Below are 15,126 nucleotides of genomic sequence, written 5' to 3' on the forward strand. Positions count from 1 at the left end.
GAGGACTTATCCTTGCCAAATCCACATGTACTAGATGCACAGCCGGATTGTGCAAGCCATAGGAGTTCTAGCAATCTGCATAAGGTCCTGAGAAGCAGCTGGGTATTTGGAGACTTCTGAGGCCATTCTTATCCATTGCTGGACTGTAGTTATTACTTAGGATATTCTCATTTGGGGCATTTTTGTTAGCAGTGAGCATAGCTTTGTCCATAGGTACATAAATTATCTATTAAAATATAACATAAATCCATACTTTTTAGATGGGCTGGGATCTGACCTTTCTCTCTTTCCTTTTTTTTTATTTTGGCTGTATTTTTTGTTTTCAACAGCCAGAAAACATCTTTGGGCGGGGGGGGGGGGGGGGGGGGTAGGTTGTCAAATGCATATTAGTTTCTTAGGCCTTTGTTTTCATACCTTCTGTTTCTTCTACAAAGTAGTCTCTTAGCCTTCTTATCCACCTAGAAAACTTCTATTGACCATTAAAAACCTGTCTCAGTCACTATCTCCCTCTCCCAATCTCTTGCCCAAATTGTCAATCTATTTACTTTCTAAGCAACCTCCAGGTCTTGTATTGATCCTTTTATTTCACTTGTAACATTGTGTTTAAATTTCTTGCTTTACTATCTGTCTTAACCAACTACCTAAATGACCTACCCAATTACCTAAAAGTGTGTCTTTTCTGTTTCCCCATCAGATATCAGCACAGTGCCTCAAAGATTTCTGAAAGCTCAGCAAATTTTTGACAAAGTAAACAATGAACTTAGGAATATTTCAGTTCCAGTAAATAGACAGTAAGTCAAACTAGCGTAAGCAAAAATAAAAATTTATGAAAAAGATATGGGAGCATTTCATAAAACCAAAGATTAGAAAGTAGAGCCAAACCTCAGTCGAGCTATTGTTAGTACCATAGCTAAATCAGTCCCTCGCCACTGGAAATTATTTGCTTTCTTTTCTTTGTCACTCTGGAAAAATTTTCATTCTTTTCCTCTTTAGATTGATTTCTCTGAATCTCAAATACAAGAAGGAAGAAGATAGATACCCCAATATGACCCCCTGTTTAAATGCCTTTTTCATTCAATCATGTCATAAAGAACAATGAAGCTTCTTGAATTCTAACAAGAGTTTGCCAGAGAGAATTTGATTGACGTTCATAAACTAATTAACAATGGTTGGGAATTTGGAGACGAGGTAGATTACTTCTGAGATGACATTATTGGACTGATAATCATTCTAGACAAAGAGGGGAGGATATGTTGGATGGGGTAACACCTGTCTACCTCATCTAGATAGGAGAAGTAATTGAATTCTTATCATCTTAAAGTAAATAATTTTGCTTAAGAGAAAAGCCTAAGGTTATGTGAGTAGCACTAATCACCTTAGTGAAAAGGATCCCTGGATATTAAAGTCATTGGGGAAAAGATACTTCTAAATTCTACCAGGCTAAGCCTACTTTTATCTACCAACCAGAAGCTTCAGGGACTTTGCTGGTGTCTTTTACACGCAGAGCCACTCTTAGGGGCTGCTGTGTATTTATTACACACCACCAGCACTCATTATGGATGTGTTAAAAATTCAGATCCTTAGAGAGCACAGTAGATCAAAGTATTGACTCCTGTTTCACTTTCCCCATCTGTCCAAACATCAATAACAACAGTGTATGGGGGTCTGGAAGCACTGGGCTAATGTACCTTCCTTCGATCATAATTCCAGAGTTCGCCTTAATTAAGATTGATTTTTGCCCCTATGTTGTACATCTCTTAACTAACAGAAAAGTCGCAAGGGCACAGTTTTTAAGCATTAAGTATATTAGGATTGAGGAGGAGAGAGTGGAATCAGATCTTGTACTTATGGAGTCTGGAAACTGCATTGCTGATGTGCTTAAAATAAATCCTCAAGCAGATTCCTAAGGCATTGATGGAGTCACATAAGGGCACTGGAAAAATGAATTGCTCTTCTGACTCACTTTCCTTCATATGTGCTGCCTGGGTGCATTATTGTTTATGGGAGGAAGGAAAGGTACTTTAGATTAAATAAGTGAAGGCCACAGTAGGCCAGAATTGTCTGCTTTTATTCTTAGACATTTTCAGAAACATCACTGTCATCAACAAAATTCTATTGAGTGCTCACAATACTGTAGTTCTCCTTCAAAATACTCATGTTCAACAAAGGGAAAGTACAGCCTCTGCCCTCAAGCAAATTACAATCTAGAGTAGAAAGTGGACATGGAATTAAGGAAAAGGGGAAGTGAAATCATATAATACATGAATAAAACTACTACACAAAGGGATTTTGATTAGTTGTGACTTTACATCTTCATACAGTTGCTGAAAAAGAGACTTCCTTGGGGAAATAAAGAAAGTTTGGGGTTTTTTGGTCTTTGTTTTGTTTTGTTTTTTTAAGAATCTAAAAAGTAGAAAGGGAGAAAGAAAGAAACTGTTCTGAAGATTGTGAATATTTCATGCTAGAATCTTATCTTTCTGTTTATTAAAGCATATCATGAGAATAAAAGATCATGGAACTGTGTGTGTGTGTGTGTTTACTATATACAGAATACTTGCTTCTTTAATTCTAAGAAAGATAAATTCCAATTGTTAGCTTCTTCAGTAATGTTACCTTGCCAATGTAAACTAATACAACAGTTTTCAAATGATTATTTTATAAATAATTAAATAAACAGTGTACTAATTGCGTTTACTTTACTTCTTTTTCTTCCATCTTTTAATATCAGCCCTGGAAAACATATTGTACATTTGTGTGATTTAAATTTTGGATAGGTGTGTGGAACATCTGGAGAACTCTGATAGGGATCATTTGGAGGTCGAGATGAGAAAATTCTCATGCTGGTTATAATAGTAAAGGAAATTATTGCAAGGATTCACTGTCACAGAGTTCATTTGTTAATGAATCCAGGCAAATACTTCATCAGGGTCTCTCCAAGGTCATCCAGTCTCTTGTCTCTATTTTCTCTATTCTTCTCTGTGCAGACTAGACTGCACATTTTTCAAGGGAGAAAGAAGAAAAGTGAATGAAAGAAGACAAAGCGAAAGGCAAATGTGATGTGTATCAAAATAAGCATGTGTATTATATGTGTATACATTTATAAAAACTGATATGTTATATCAATTCACTGTGGCACATTTTAAACTAAAATATTACAGCTTTGGAAAAAAACATATGAGGACTCTCGCTAGGTAAAAGGAACTTAGATTGCAAAGGGAAGGATTATATTAATGTCATTTCTTTGATGAATAGTAGATGAAAGCTTATTTTTCACTCATGTTACATGTTTATTGAGGTTAGTGGAGGAACTCTGCTGAAGAACCCAGGCATATAATGTTTCTTCCTTTGGTGGATACACCATCTGGAACACAATGTCCCCATGATGACTTCCTTGACATTGACCAGAGACAGGTGAAAGCCTGAGGACCACATATCAGGTCTTAAATAATTTAGCCTGGCAGTAAAACACATCACTTGTCTTATTCCACTGAATGAAAATAGTCATATGAACTTTTTTTCTTTTAAGATTTTATTTCTTTGAGAGAGAGAGAGTGTGTGTGCATACAAAAGAGAGAGAGAGAGAGAACAAATGGGGTGAGGGGCAGAGGGAGAAGCAGACTCCCCACTGAGCAGGGAGTCCAATGTGGGGCTCGATCCTGGGACTCTGGGATCATGACCTGAACCATCATGACCTGAGCTGAAGGCAGACACTTAACTGCTGAGCCACCCAGGTGCTCCAGTCATATGAACTCTTATCTCCCTCCCTATGTGTGGGTTTCCACGGAGACATAAAGCTACACACTACAGGAGCTTAAACTAAAAGGGGTTATTTGGGAATACCATAATATAGAGTATTTCATAGTGAAAATTCAAGTTGTACAGTCTAGGCCAGGTTTTATCAAAGTGTTGATACCTGGACCAGTAGCGTCACCATCATCTGGCTACTTGTTAGAAACTCAAAATCTTAGCCATGCCTCATTCTGGGGGTGGGGCTTAGCAATCTGTTTTAAGTTCTACAGTGTTTTGAATGCATGCTAGAATTTGAGAAACATTGTTCTAGTCTCTGAGTGCCATACAGATATGCATAGTTATACAAATACAAATAGAATTTGTACCATAAATTACTCCTTTTTAGCGAATTTGTGATAGTTTGTTAGCTAGATCTAATAACAACAATAATAATAGCTTATTATGTTCGAGATACTATACTTAATGTCTGACATGGTACAATTCCCAAAATAATTATATGACATAGATCCTTTTATTATTTCTACTTTACAGAATAACCTATCTAAGCATCCACAGGATAAATCAGACGATTTATGAGAAAATAAGTTAATATATAAACCTAAGAAGTATAGTTTCAGAGTAGGGGTTATAATTGACTTTACCAGATCAATTTATTTTCCTCACTAAGACTTGGTTCAGCCTACGTTTCCCATTTTTCTTGTAATGTGTCTAAGTTGACATCTGTAAAGATGGAAGTCTACCCATTGGCCCTGTTCTCCAAGGTTTGTTCCATTTTCCTTTCCTTATCCCCTACAATCTGCATATTTTATAGACTTCATTACTACATCCTTCTGCTGCTGCTTCCAGGGGCAACCTCTCTGGTTGCACTTTGTCCAAATTATCCCAGTTCTTTAAGTCTTGGATTACTACGAGCATGCGGTTAGAGGGTTTGATAGTACAACCTCTAGAAAGCCTATTCTTAGGGACTTTCGAGGTTGCTTCTGGAGGACAGAACCAACCTTAACCTTTAGCAATTAAAACAGAACTTCTATGCTCTAATATCTCCTCCTTTATTTCTTAATGTCCCCTAAGTGGTTTGTTACAACTACACATCAATAGTGTGGGCTTCCTCCATTCACCCTTCAGTAAAAAGGCTGAATGTATTAATTTCCTATTGCTGCTGTAAGAAATTACCACAAACCTAGTAGCTTAAAACAACATAAATTTATTATTTTATAGTTCTGAAAGTCAGAAACATGACATAGGTATCACTGAGCTAAAATCAAGGTGTTGACAGGCTTTCACTCTTTTCCAGAGAGTCTGGGGGATATCTGTTTCTTGTTCTTTCAAGCTTCTAGAAGCTGCCTGCATTCCATGGCTCATCACTCTCCTCTATCTTCAAAGCCAGCAGTAGATAATTTTTTAAATCTCATCACTTGGACACTAATTTTTCTCCTTCTCTCTTCCTTATGATTACATTGGATATAACTCATAATCTAAGGTAATCTCCAAATTTTTTTTAAAGATTTTATATATTTATTCGACAGAGATAGAGAAGCCAGTGAGAGAGGGAACACAAGCAGGGGAAGTGGGAGAGGAAGAAGCAGGCTCATAGCGGAGGAGCCTGATGTGGGGCTCGATCCCACAAAGCCGGGATCACGCCCTGAGCCGAAGGCAGACGCTTAACTGCTGTGCCACCCAGGCGCCCCAGGTAATCTCCTAATTTTAAAACCACCTAGTTAGCAGGCTTGATTTATCTGTAATCTTAATCCCCTCTTGCCATGTAATGTAGCATAGTCACAAATTCTGGAGATTAAGATGTGGACATCTTGAGTGAGGGTGGAGGGTATTCAACCTATCACACTGACTCAGAATGTTAAATTTCATCCTTTTACTGACCACAATGTGTGTTTTACAAAAGCAGAAACTATGTGAGTATAGAATTCCAAGTCAAGGGCGCCTGGGTGACTCGGTCAGTTAAGCATCAGCCTTCAGCTAAGGTCATGATCCTGGAGTCCCGGAAAGGAGTCCCGCATTGGCTCCCCACTCATTGGGGAGTCTGCTTTTCCCTCTGCCCCTCACCCTGTTTGTACTCTCTCTCTCTCTCAAATAAATAAATAAATAAATAAAATATTTTAAAAAGTAGAATTACAAATCATGGATTTGCTTATTAATCTCTCAATCTGTCTACACCTGTAATAAATATGACTGTTCCCAAACATCCCAAAACATCATTTTTTTTTTCCCCTCTGTCAATCTCTATAACTCTTCTGGCTCCAGAACTCACATGCTATGAGATTTCCATGACATCTCACTCCCATCCCACTCTATTCATTTCACTTTTCTCTATCATCAACATCTTTGGCTTAAGTATTCAGGACTCATTTACATATTTCTTTCTGCTTAAGAGCAAATATTACTAGATTTCTTAATTTTTTAAAAAAATTTTAATGACATCAACATTTTGCTAGTTTGTTGTGTATTTCTCCTCATGCTATCAACTTCCCAAGGATGAAGTATAAGCTGTACCTCTTTAGTTTCTTATTAATCTCTAATGCAGAGTTTTGTTTATTTTTGCATAAAAGTTTTCTCAAACTCATGTCATACATACATACATGCTTTGGAAATGAAGTTCTGGAGAATGCTTTATAATTAATTGAATAATACATAATCCTTGGTCAGTTACCTTTGTTCTCATTATTTTTCCATCATTTCTAAGTGAAGCCTTTGTTACAATTCATCCTTGATAAAATTTTAAAAAATGCAACTTGATCAATATGGCACTCACAGATTTCCAGAACTTATCAAAGGCTTGCTGTACTGTGTCTAACATTGTGCTGAGAAACTTTACATATCTTTTTGCATTATCACCAGAAATTTCTCAGTTAAATACTATTCCTACACTGTAATTTTTAGTCAGATAATTTGAGTTACAGAGAGTTTAAGTAACTTATTTATGATTACACAGCACTCAAGGGACAAGGTAAGGATTGACTCCAGCTTTCTATCACAAACCCCAAAACCTTTAGTATGAGTTGTAGGTCCTGGCCTCTAGGGTATGCAGTTGCTCAATCACTGCCTCAGGAACCACATCAAATCAAGCCCACTAGGCCACAAACTGCCTTTTCAATTTAACTCCAGAAATATTTACTGAATGTGTGCTACGTGCCAGGTGTCATTTACCTGTGATTCTTTGGTGTTTATGCCAACTGAGCCTTAGAGCATTATAGACTTTCTTCAGAGGAGACTGTCTCTCAGATATAAAAATTGTTAATGTCAAGGACATTCTTAAAATTGCTATGGATGCAAAAGCTTTCTGAATACACTGTATAGATGTTGATAAGAGGAAAAAAATGAACTTGATTTGAATAAAAGAAAATTAGCAGCAGTTGTTTTGTCAGTTCTTTTCAGAAAGCAGTTGTACTTAACGTGGAGCAAAATGTCCCAGTGATGTTTGCATAGAGAGGAAATTAATGCAATGGAAGCTACTTGGCTCCTTGGTAATGAAAAGCCAGAATATAAGAAAGGAGTAGAGAGGAGAAGAAGAAGGGCCCAATGTTGAAAATTATACTGACAGGGTATTAATTTTCTGTTTGTCCCTCCCACACATGTGCATACATGACACTTATGTTTTGGAGATGTTATTTCTCAGCACCAGTGTTGCCCCTACTTTCAGGAGATCATAGCGTATTAACTCAATCCTTTGTTCTCATGCCTCTTTAGAAAGCAGAAACAGGCAGATGATACATCGAGGGTTCCTCTGAAGCACAGAGCATAGCATTTCTGTTACGAATCTTGGAGGCAGGTAGGGTTTTTTATCTAACTCTGGCCCAGGACTTGTCTTCCTGTTTAGGCTTTAAAAGATTTGGGGCGGGGGGGCGGGTGGTTGGGGGGGCGCCTGGGGGGCGCAGTCCTTAAGCATCTGCCTTCGGCTCAGGGCGTGATCCCAGCATTCTGGGATCCAGCCCCACATCAGGCTCCTCTGCTAGGAGCCTGCTTCTTCCTCTCCCACTCCCCCTGCTTGTGTTCCCTCTCTCGCTGGCTGCCTCTCTCTCTGTCAAATAAATACAATCTTTAAAAAAAATAAATAAATAAATAAAAGATTTTGGCGGGCCAGTCAGATTCCAGAGGCTGAGTACATTTGTCTGTATGCACTTTTAGGAAAATTTCAAGAATTAGTTTTCACTTGAGAGTTCTATTAATTCCATCCTCTGACTTGTCTCTCTTCATACCTCACAGTATCCTCCAGAAGCTAAAAAAAGTCTCTAGAGGTCCTTGAAGTAATGAGAAAGCTGTCTAATAATTATACTTTGATTTCTCCATAACAGTCTTTAGTTTACTGCCAGTTGTCAGTAAAACTTTTTTTTGCATCTTTAACCTCTCTGTGTTACATCTGCCCTTCGCCCGCAGATCCATTCTCAGTGGGCCACATCTCCTTTGCAATTCCCATCTATGTGAATATGTCCACTAGGTGGAGATGTAACAATTTAGCTCACAGATCACCTTGTGAGACAGATTAAATTCACTGACCACTGCTCAGTACTCTGGGGAAGCATACTGCTCTGGCCCAGAATTGCAAATCAAGTGCAGAGTCAGAAAACAGAACAACAAATCCCATAACAGGAGCACAATTGGAGATAACAAATTCCATGGGACAAATGCACGTTGATTCCACAAGCGAGCCCTGTGTTAGGCCTCCTGAATTGGTTGACTAATTCCTGTTTGGTTTGTAGTAGTGGGGGGAAAAAAAGCAGCTCTATACCAAGTCCGGAAGCTGGGTTCTGGATCCAGCCCTGCTGCTCACCGACTGTGGGCTTCATCTTTCTGACACTCCATGTTCATATCTATAAAGTGAAGGGGCTAGAACAGCTGACTTTGAAGGTATCTTCCAACGGTAACGCTGGATTTTGCTATAAAAATTATAATAAAATTGTAACCTTTTTAATAAAAACAGGGGAAGGTGTAAATTTAAATGTCTGCTCTTCAAGTCTTGCTTCTGAGTAAAAGTCTGTCTCTATCCATATCTATATACAGTGGTGAGGTATATATTTAAATAATTCTTCCCACTTTTATTTAATTTTAAAAAATAGGACCAAGTAAGGGGTTTCCAACTCTAAATGTGAGGTGTTAATTTTGTAATTTTAAAGGCAAAAGGGTGACTTTCTTGGGAGGAATTACTCATAAATGCGCTTCTCCAAATACGCTTGCCTAGCAAATTTAATTTGTTTGGTTAAGAGTCTACACATTTATTTATATAGAACTTTGCATAACATCCTTTTCTATTGTGGTGAATTAATACTGCTAGATTGCAAGTCTGATGTAGAGGTTGCTTCTCGCTGAGAAATGTGAATAATTTCTATGTACAGTTCATTTGAGATTTGTATTTCATGCTAGTGCCTCAGTTGTACATCCTGAAAGAAAATTCTTCTATTTTTAGAGCGTCTGGTTTTCTTTTGGGAAATATTTCTCTAAAACCAGAATGAATACATCTTTTGTCAGAAAGAAATTGATGTCTGCCTTCCTGTCCTGTCTAAAATCTGCTTTTCTCCACAGCCCATGGCAATGAAAACTGATCTGTTTAATTCAAACTCTTTCATTTTAATCTGTTCTTTGTAAAACATTAATTGGTTACATAGAAGCACAGAAAACCTAATATATATGTGTGTGTATATATACACATATATATGTATTTATATTTATATTTATTTATACTTGTGGTGGAAAGGGCATCAGAGTTCACTCAGTTAAACCCTTTTTATTATACCAATGAGGAATTGAAGACCCATAGGTTAAGTGGATTATCCAAAGTTATTCAGCAAATGAGTGAAAATATTATTTTAGAAGGAAGCTCAGACTGAACAAAGGGAGGGCTAAATTCATTCTTTATTTTATCTTCCTATGTAATCCCAATATTTTGACCCAAGCATAACTTTGTGTCTGCAAGATGGGATCACCTATGCTGGGGTTGGCATGTAGAATTAATGCAGAGCAAATTGTGTGCTATATCTCATGACATCCTAACTGGACTATCACACAAAGAATGGAGTAGAGGCAGAGGCTTCCAAAATGTGTTTGTTGGTAATTAGTTCAATGAAGAGACCCACCAAAAGGGCTCTCCTGTCAAGTAAATTGACATATATACTATGTCCTTGAACAATCTTTAGCCAGGCTTTTTTAAGTCCTTCTCTGGACTTAAAGGTCTATCTTTAACCGGCCTAACTCAGTTGTAACAAGAATCTTGCTAAGTCAATTTAGCAATGATTTCTCACCCTTGAATCTGAACAGTATGGCCCGACTTCAGGAAGAATCCTGTTACATCAGTTTAGCTAGAATCTCCTGCCTTTGCTGTCTCTTTTAGTATTTTTCCATCCACCGATCCCTCCCTCTATTCATTGGCTCTAAATCCTTAGCTGTCTTTCCTGTATTTAGAGTTGAGCTCAATCTCTCCCCCCTATTACAATGCTCTCATTGCAAAAATCTTGAATAAAGTCTTCCTTACCATTATAACAAGGGCCAGAATACTTTTTTTTCTTTAATAAAATACAGTAAAATACTACATATTTACTTTATATGGGATCCATTAATCATGCAGCACATTTAAGACTCCAAGAAGTTCTACAATAGAGAAAACAATTTACCACTATTTGACCCATTATTGCTAAATCACTTGGATTTTTTTCTTTAAGGATTGTATATTAACATCCATGTGATTTAGTTCCAATATAATTGATTTTGTGATCAGAACTTATGTCTCCTGTCATTACCTATAACCTCTTGTTTTCCAAGTCTGGATAGCTCTAACTGGAGCATTGGTGGTTCAGTGGTAGAATTCTCACCTGCCAAGTCTGGATAGCTCTGAATCAGTGGATAATACAGATAGGAAGACGGTGGGGGGAGAGGTGGGGGCTCCGGTTAGGACTTCCCTCTGTACTTGTGAGGAAGTGCTCTGAGCTGCTTTCATATCCATACTTAATAATGCCTCATGACAGAAAATGAACTTGTAACCAGGGTTCAATGTATGTAAACTGAAGAGAGAAATTATGAGTATTGTACTTAATATATTTATGTCTGTAAATTATGCATTCCTCTCTAACATACCTGTATTTATTTTCACATGAAATTGTTTCTTTTTAAAAACTTGTAGACAATACATAATTCATAGAACTGTACTATATCGATAATACATCATATTTTCTGGCATATCTATCTTCATATCTTTGGGGAAACGCAGAGCAGGCAGAGGCAAGAGAACAGATTAAGTTGGAAATCTGTGATGTGGTTTCCCATTCTGCTTCCTTTTGATTGTGTGAGCTTGGTCTAATCATCTGCCTTATCTGAGGCTTCATGACACCAGCAAGATGGGACCAATCAGAGTTGCTCTGCCTACCACACACTGTCTTTTTGACTTCTAAAGCATTAGCCCATGGGGGAACTGTGTACAGTGCTTCACAAACATAAGGTGCTATTATTATTATATGGGATAGATGACAAAACTGGCATCTCATTATTTTCCAAATTTGTTCTCGGGAAGAAACTCTTATAATATTTGGACAGAATAATTATGAATGGAATAGTGGGGTTAGAAAAAATGCTTCCTTGTAATTGAATCAAATAAAACAGGGATGGGGAAGGGGATATATATCAGACCTGATGCACTAAATTAGAAGAGCTGCTATGAGTTGTATAAAAACATTATATACCCATCTGGTGATACTAGCATCTCATTTTGTGAATGAAAAATTCACATCATATTGTAAGCCATGCTAGGACACAAATGTTCTCCAAATGTATTCTCAAAACAACCTTGAAGATTGCATTTAAAAAAATCATAGGATTAAATGGCTTTTTTCCATCGAAGTTAATAATGCTCTCACTGGTGTTTTTAGTTCTCTGAGGAAAAAAACACTCCCTATTGATTCAGAGGAAAAGAGAACCTGTTAGTTAACATCCTGTATGGGTGTGGGTAGGAATGAGTAGGTATCTGATCATTTTAATGTAATTTTGTGGATACATCAAAGGATGTCATAAATATGTCAGAGAAGGACAGCATATGAAGGGAAAGTGCTAAAATGAGAATCAGGACATTGGAGCCTTTTAATTCAGTCAATCCATTTTTATTGAGCACTTTCTGTCTAATTGGCTGGTCACTGGACTAACAATGGGCAGCATAGAATATGAGGCCCTGGCCTCCGTTAGACAGTAGGGGTTGGGAAACCATGATTAACTCCAGTGAAGTTAATCCAAGAATGGGAGGATATACTTGTGTGTGGTAGGTCAGGATATGGACAAAGAGTACTTTAAATAAAATTACCTAAGGTTTATCCCAAAGTATAACACAGCACAGCTTCAATCTGGGCAGAAAATCAAAATTATTTTTGGGTATGAAATTTCTTAAATTTTAAAATTATTTTGGAGTGTACTGGAAAGTGACACTGGAAAGAACATTGAAGGAAGAAACAGAGTCTAGACTCAACTTTGCTCCTGATAAGTTTGTAGTCTTGGACAAATCCCTAGACTTTAGTATTTTTTTTTTTAATCAAAGATTGAACTAGACATTTCCTAAGCTCCAATCCATATCTTATATTCCATAATTTTATTATTCTAATGACCATTATAGTTATTCCTGTTATTTCACTCAAACTGAACGTTCACATCTTTTTCCACTAGAATTCATTATGAAAAATGATTATAAGAATGTATTGATTGACATGGTGGATTAAGATAGCTGGGATTTATCTTTGGGGGGAAAATAAAGTTTTTATTATTTTTTAAAATATAATATCCCTTATGTCCTAAACGGGACACCCTCCTGCTATTCCTGCATAAGTTTCTTATCATGCACTGAGGTTAACATTGTGTAGTAGCCTACACGTTACAATTAATGAGCAGTGCTGAACAACTGCCTGTAAGGCCACGAGGTCTGCTTTGACACTGAATTTCTCTGCACAGGAACAACATTTGAAATTCTTTTCCCCTTATTCACACAAGTAACCCTGCTTGCTTGGGGGGAAAAATCCCTAACACAATAGCATCTTTGGATCAAATAATGAGTGACTCGTGCACTGCTTACTATAACTATTGTACTGAGATTCCAAACTAAACTTGTCAAACACCCTTAACTAAAGCTGAGGCAGAGAGATGTGGGGTTTGATCTATTACTGCAGAGCAGTGGATGATATCCGTTGAAGAAAACCAGCTGATGTTGGGTGGAGGAGAGGTTTGAGGCTACCTGGAGATGCATAGTATTATTGACAACTAGAAAGGACAAACTCTTAGTGTTGTGCATGGTTTTGCAATGTATAATGATTACCAGACACTCCACCAGCAAAGTAATCTTTAATCCATAGATCTCCAAACATCTTAAACATATTGATTTATTAAATGTGGCTTCTGCAACAGTAATGTCTTCAAAATTAAATCACTTAACCTCCTAGTTCAATATTGTTACTGTTATCTGCTGCCATATCTACATGACACTGAAACAAGAAGCCAAGTCAGTCAATTCATTTTAAAAAAGTCAAACTTGTGAATTGCATTGTGTCAAATTAGTTAACTGGCATCATGTCCATCAAACAATGAACTTCCTGGCTGAATTATTATTTTTTCAGCTGATTGATTTGACCTGATGCAGAATCGCATGCAAGGATCTTCTAATCTTTTTGTTTGTTTTTTGTAAATTTTGAAACTAGGACAGACTTTTTGCTTTTTATTTTCTATGTTTTACAATAATTATTAGAAATGGTATTTTATACATCTTAGGATGATGATGATTAGTGCTGAAAGAATTGAGTTTTATAATGCACTGGTTAAAATTCTAAACCTAAGACCTCAAAAGTCTGAATGATAAAAGGGATAATCCCCCTTCAACCTTCATTTCATTTTGTAATTTTACTGAGTTTTACATTTGAAAGATGCAAGTAAACTCTTCATTGAGTTCTCAGAAGGAGCTTCAATTTCCCAATAGATCTAAGAAGCTTCTCTTATCAGGTTGTAGTGGAAATCATTGTATAAAAAGTAAGGAAATAGCACATCTGACTTTTTAAGTCACCACTATTCTAAATATATAACTTCAGTGAATGTATGAAATCTTAATAAAAACAAAACATCTGGTGACACCCAGTTTTGACTAGGTAAAAGGATACCCTCTATGAATAATTCATTTTTAATCAAGAAAAGCAAAAGCAACATATCCTGGGCTTCTGATGAGGCTCAGTATAACTGATGTGTAGTGAAGGGCTTTGATATTGCCACCACCAATGATTCTTACAAATGAAGCCATGCATATGTCCATGCATCATGAGCTAACAATCTTCAAAGATTGATCTTACTGAAACTTGCTAAATAGAACTAAAAGAGATCTCAGGATATGTGCAATTGTACATCTTCCTTTTTAGATCAGGAAAGTCCATAGAAGTTATGGTTTGGGGCTCTGGTGGTTGTACTCTGATAATCAGATGTTTATTATTAAAAATGCTCCTCCATCCATCAATGACTTGAAATGCCTTACTATAGTAGAAATATGGCCAAAAGTAAGGATAAATCATCATATAATAATAGTGATGCTGATTATACCATGATGTTGATGATGGTGATAATTTACATTTATGGATAATCTATATTCCGTACAGCATAGTGGTTAAAAATGTAAGTTCTAGGGGCACATGGATGGTTCAGTTGGTTAAGCATTTGACTTTGGCTCAGGTCATGATCCCAAGGTCCTGGGGTCCAGCCCTGCATTGAGCTCCCTGCTGAGGGGAGGATCTCAGCAATAGATCTTCTCCCTCTCCCTCTGCTTCTCCCCCTGCTTGTGCTCTCTTGCTCTATCTCCCTCAAATAAATAAATAAATAAATAAATAAATAAATAAATAAATAAAATCTTTTTAAAAATTTAAAAATAAAAATGTAAGTTCTAGAGTCAGACTATTTTAGTTCAAATTACAGGTTTATTATCATGGCTTAGCTAAGCATCAACAGTTTCACCTAGAAAAGGGATCGGATGAAGCGCATACTTCATTTGATTACTGTGAAAATTAAAGAATGCAATGCATGTAAAGTTTTGGCAGGGTGTGTTATATATAAAACACTCAATAAAACATTAACAATTATTTTGTGATAGGTTTATCTGTGACTGAACAAAATGGTTATTATTATTCTCATTTTACAGTTAGGGAAGCTGAGTCTCAGAGAGTTTAAATAATTTGACTCAGGGGAAATAATAAATAATAGTGTGATTGTTATCCCAAATAGTATAAGATGGCAATTAGAGAGTTTCTTACAACTGCATTCCTAACATCTTTATTGTAATTACCAATGCTTGGGTGAAAGGGGACTGCTTGGAGTCATTCCAGGGAACATAGTGAGGGGTGAGTAAAAGGAATGCACAGATTAATCCAATCT

This window comes from Ursus arctos, unplaced genomic scaffold, assembly GCF_023065955.2.
Source record: "Ursus arctos isolate Adak ecotype North America unplaced genomic scaffold, UrsArc2.0 scaffold_15, whole genome shotgun sequence".
In the NCBI taxonomy this organism is placed as follows: Eukaryota; Metazoa; Chordata; class Mammalia; order Carnivora; family Ursidae; genus Ursus; species Ursus arctos.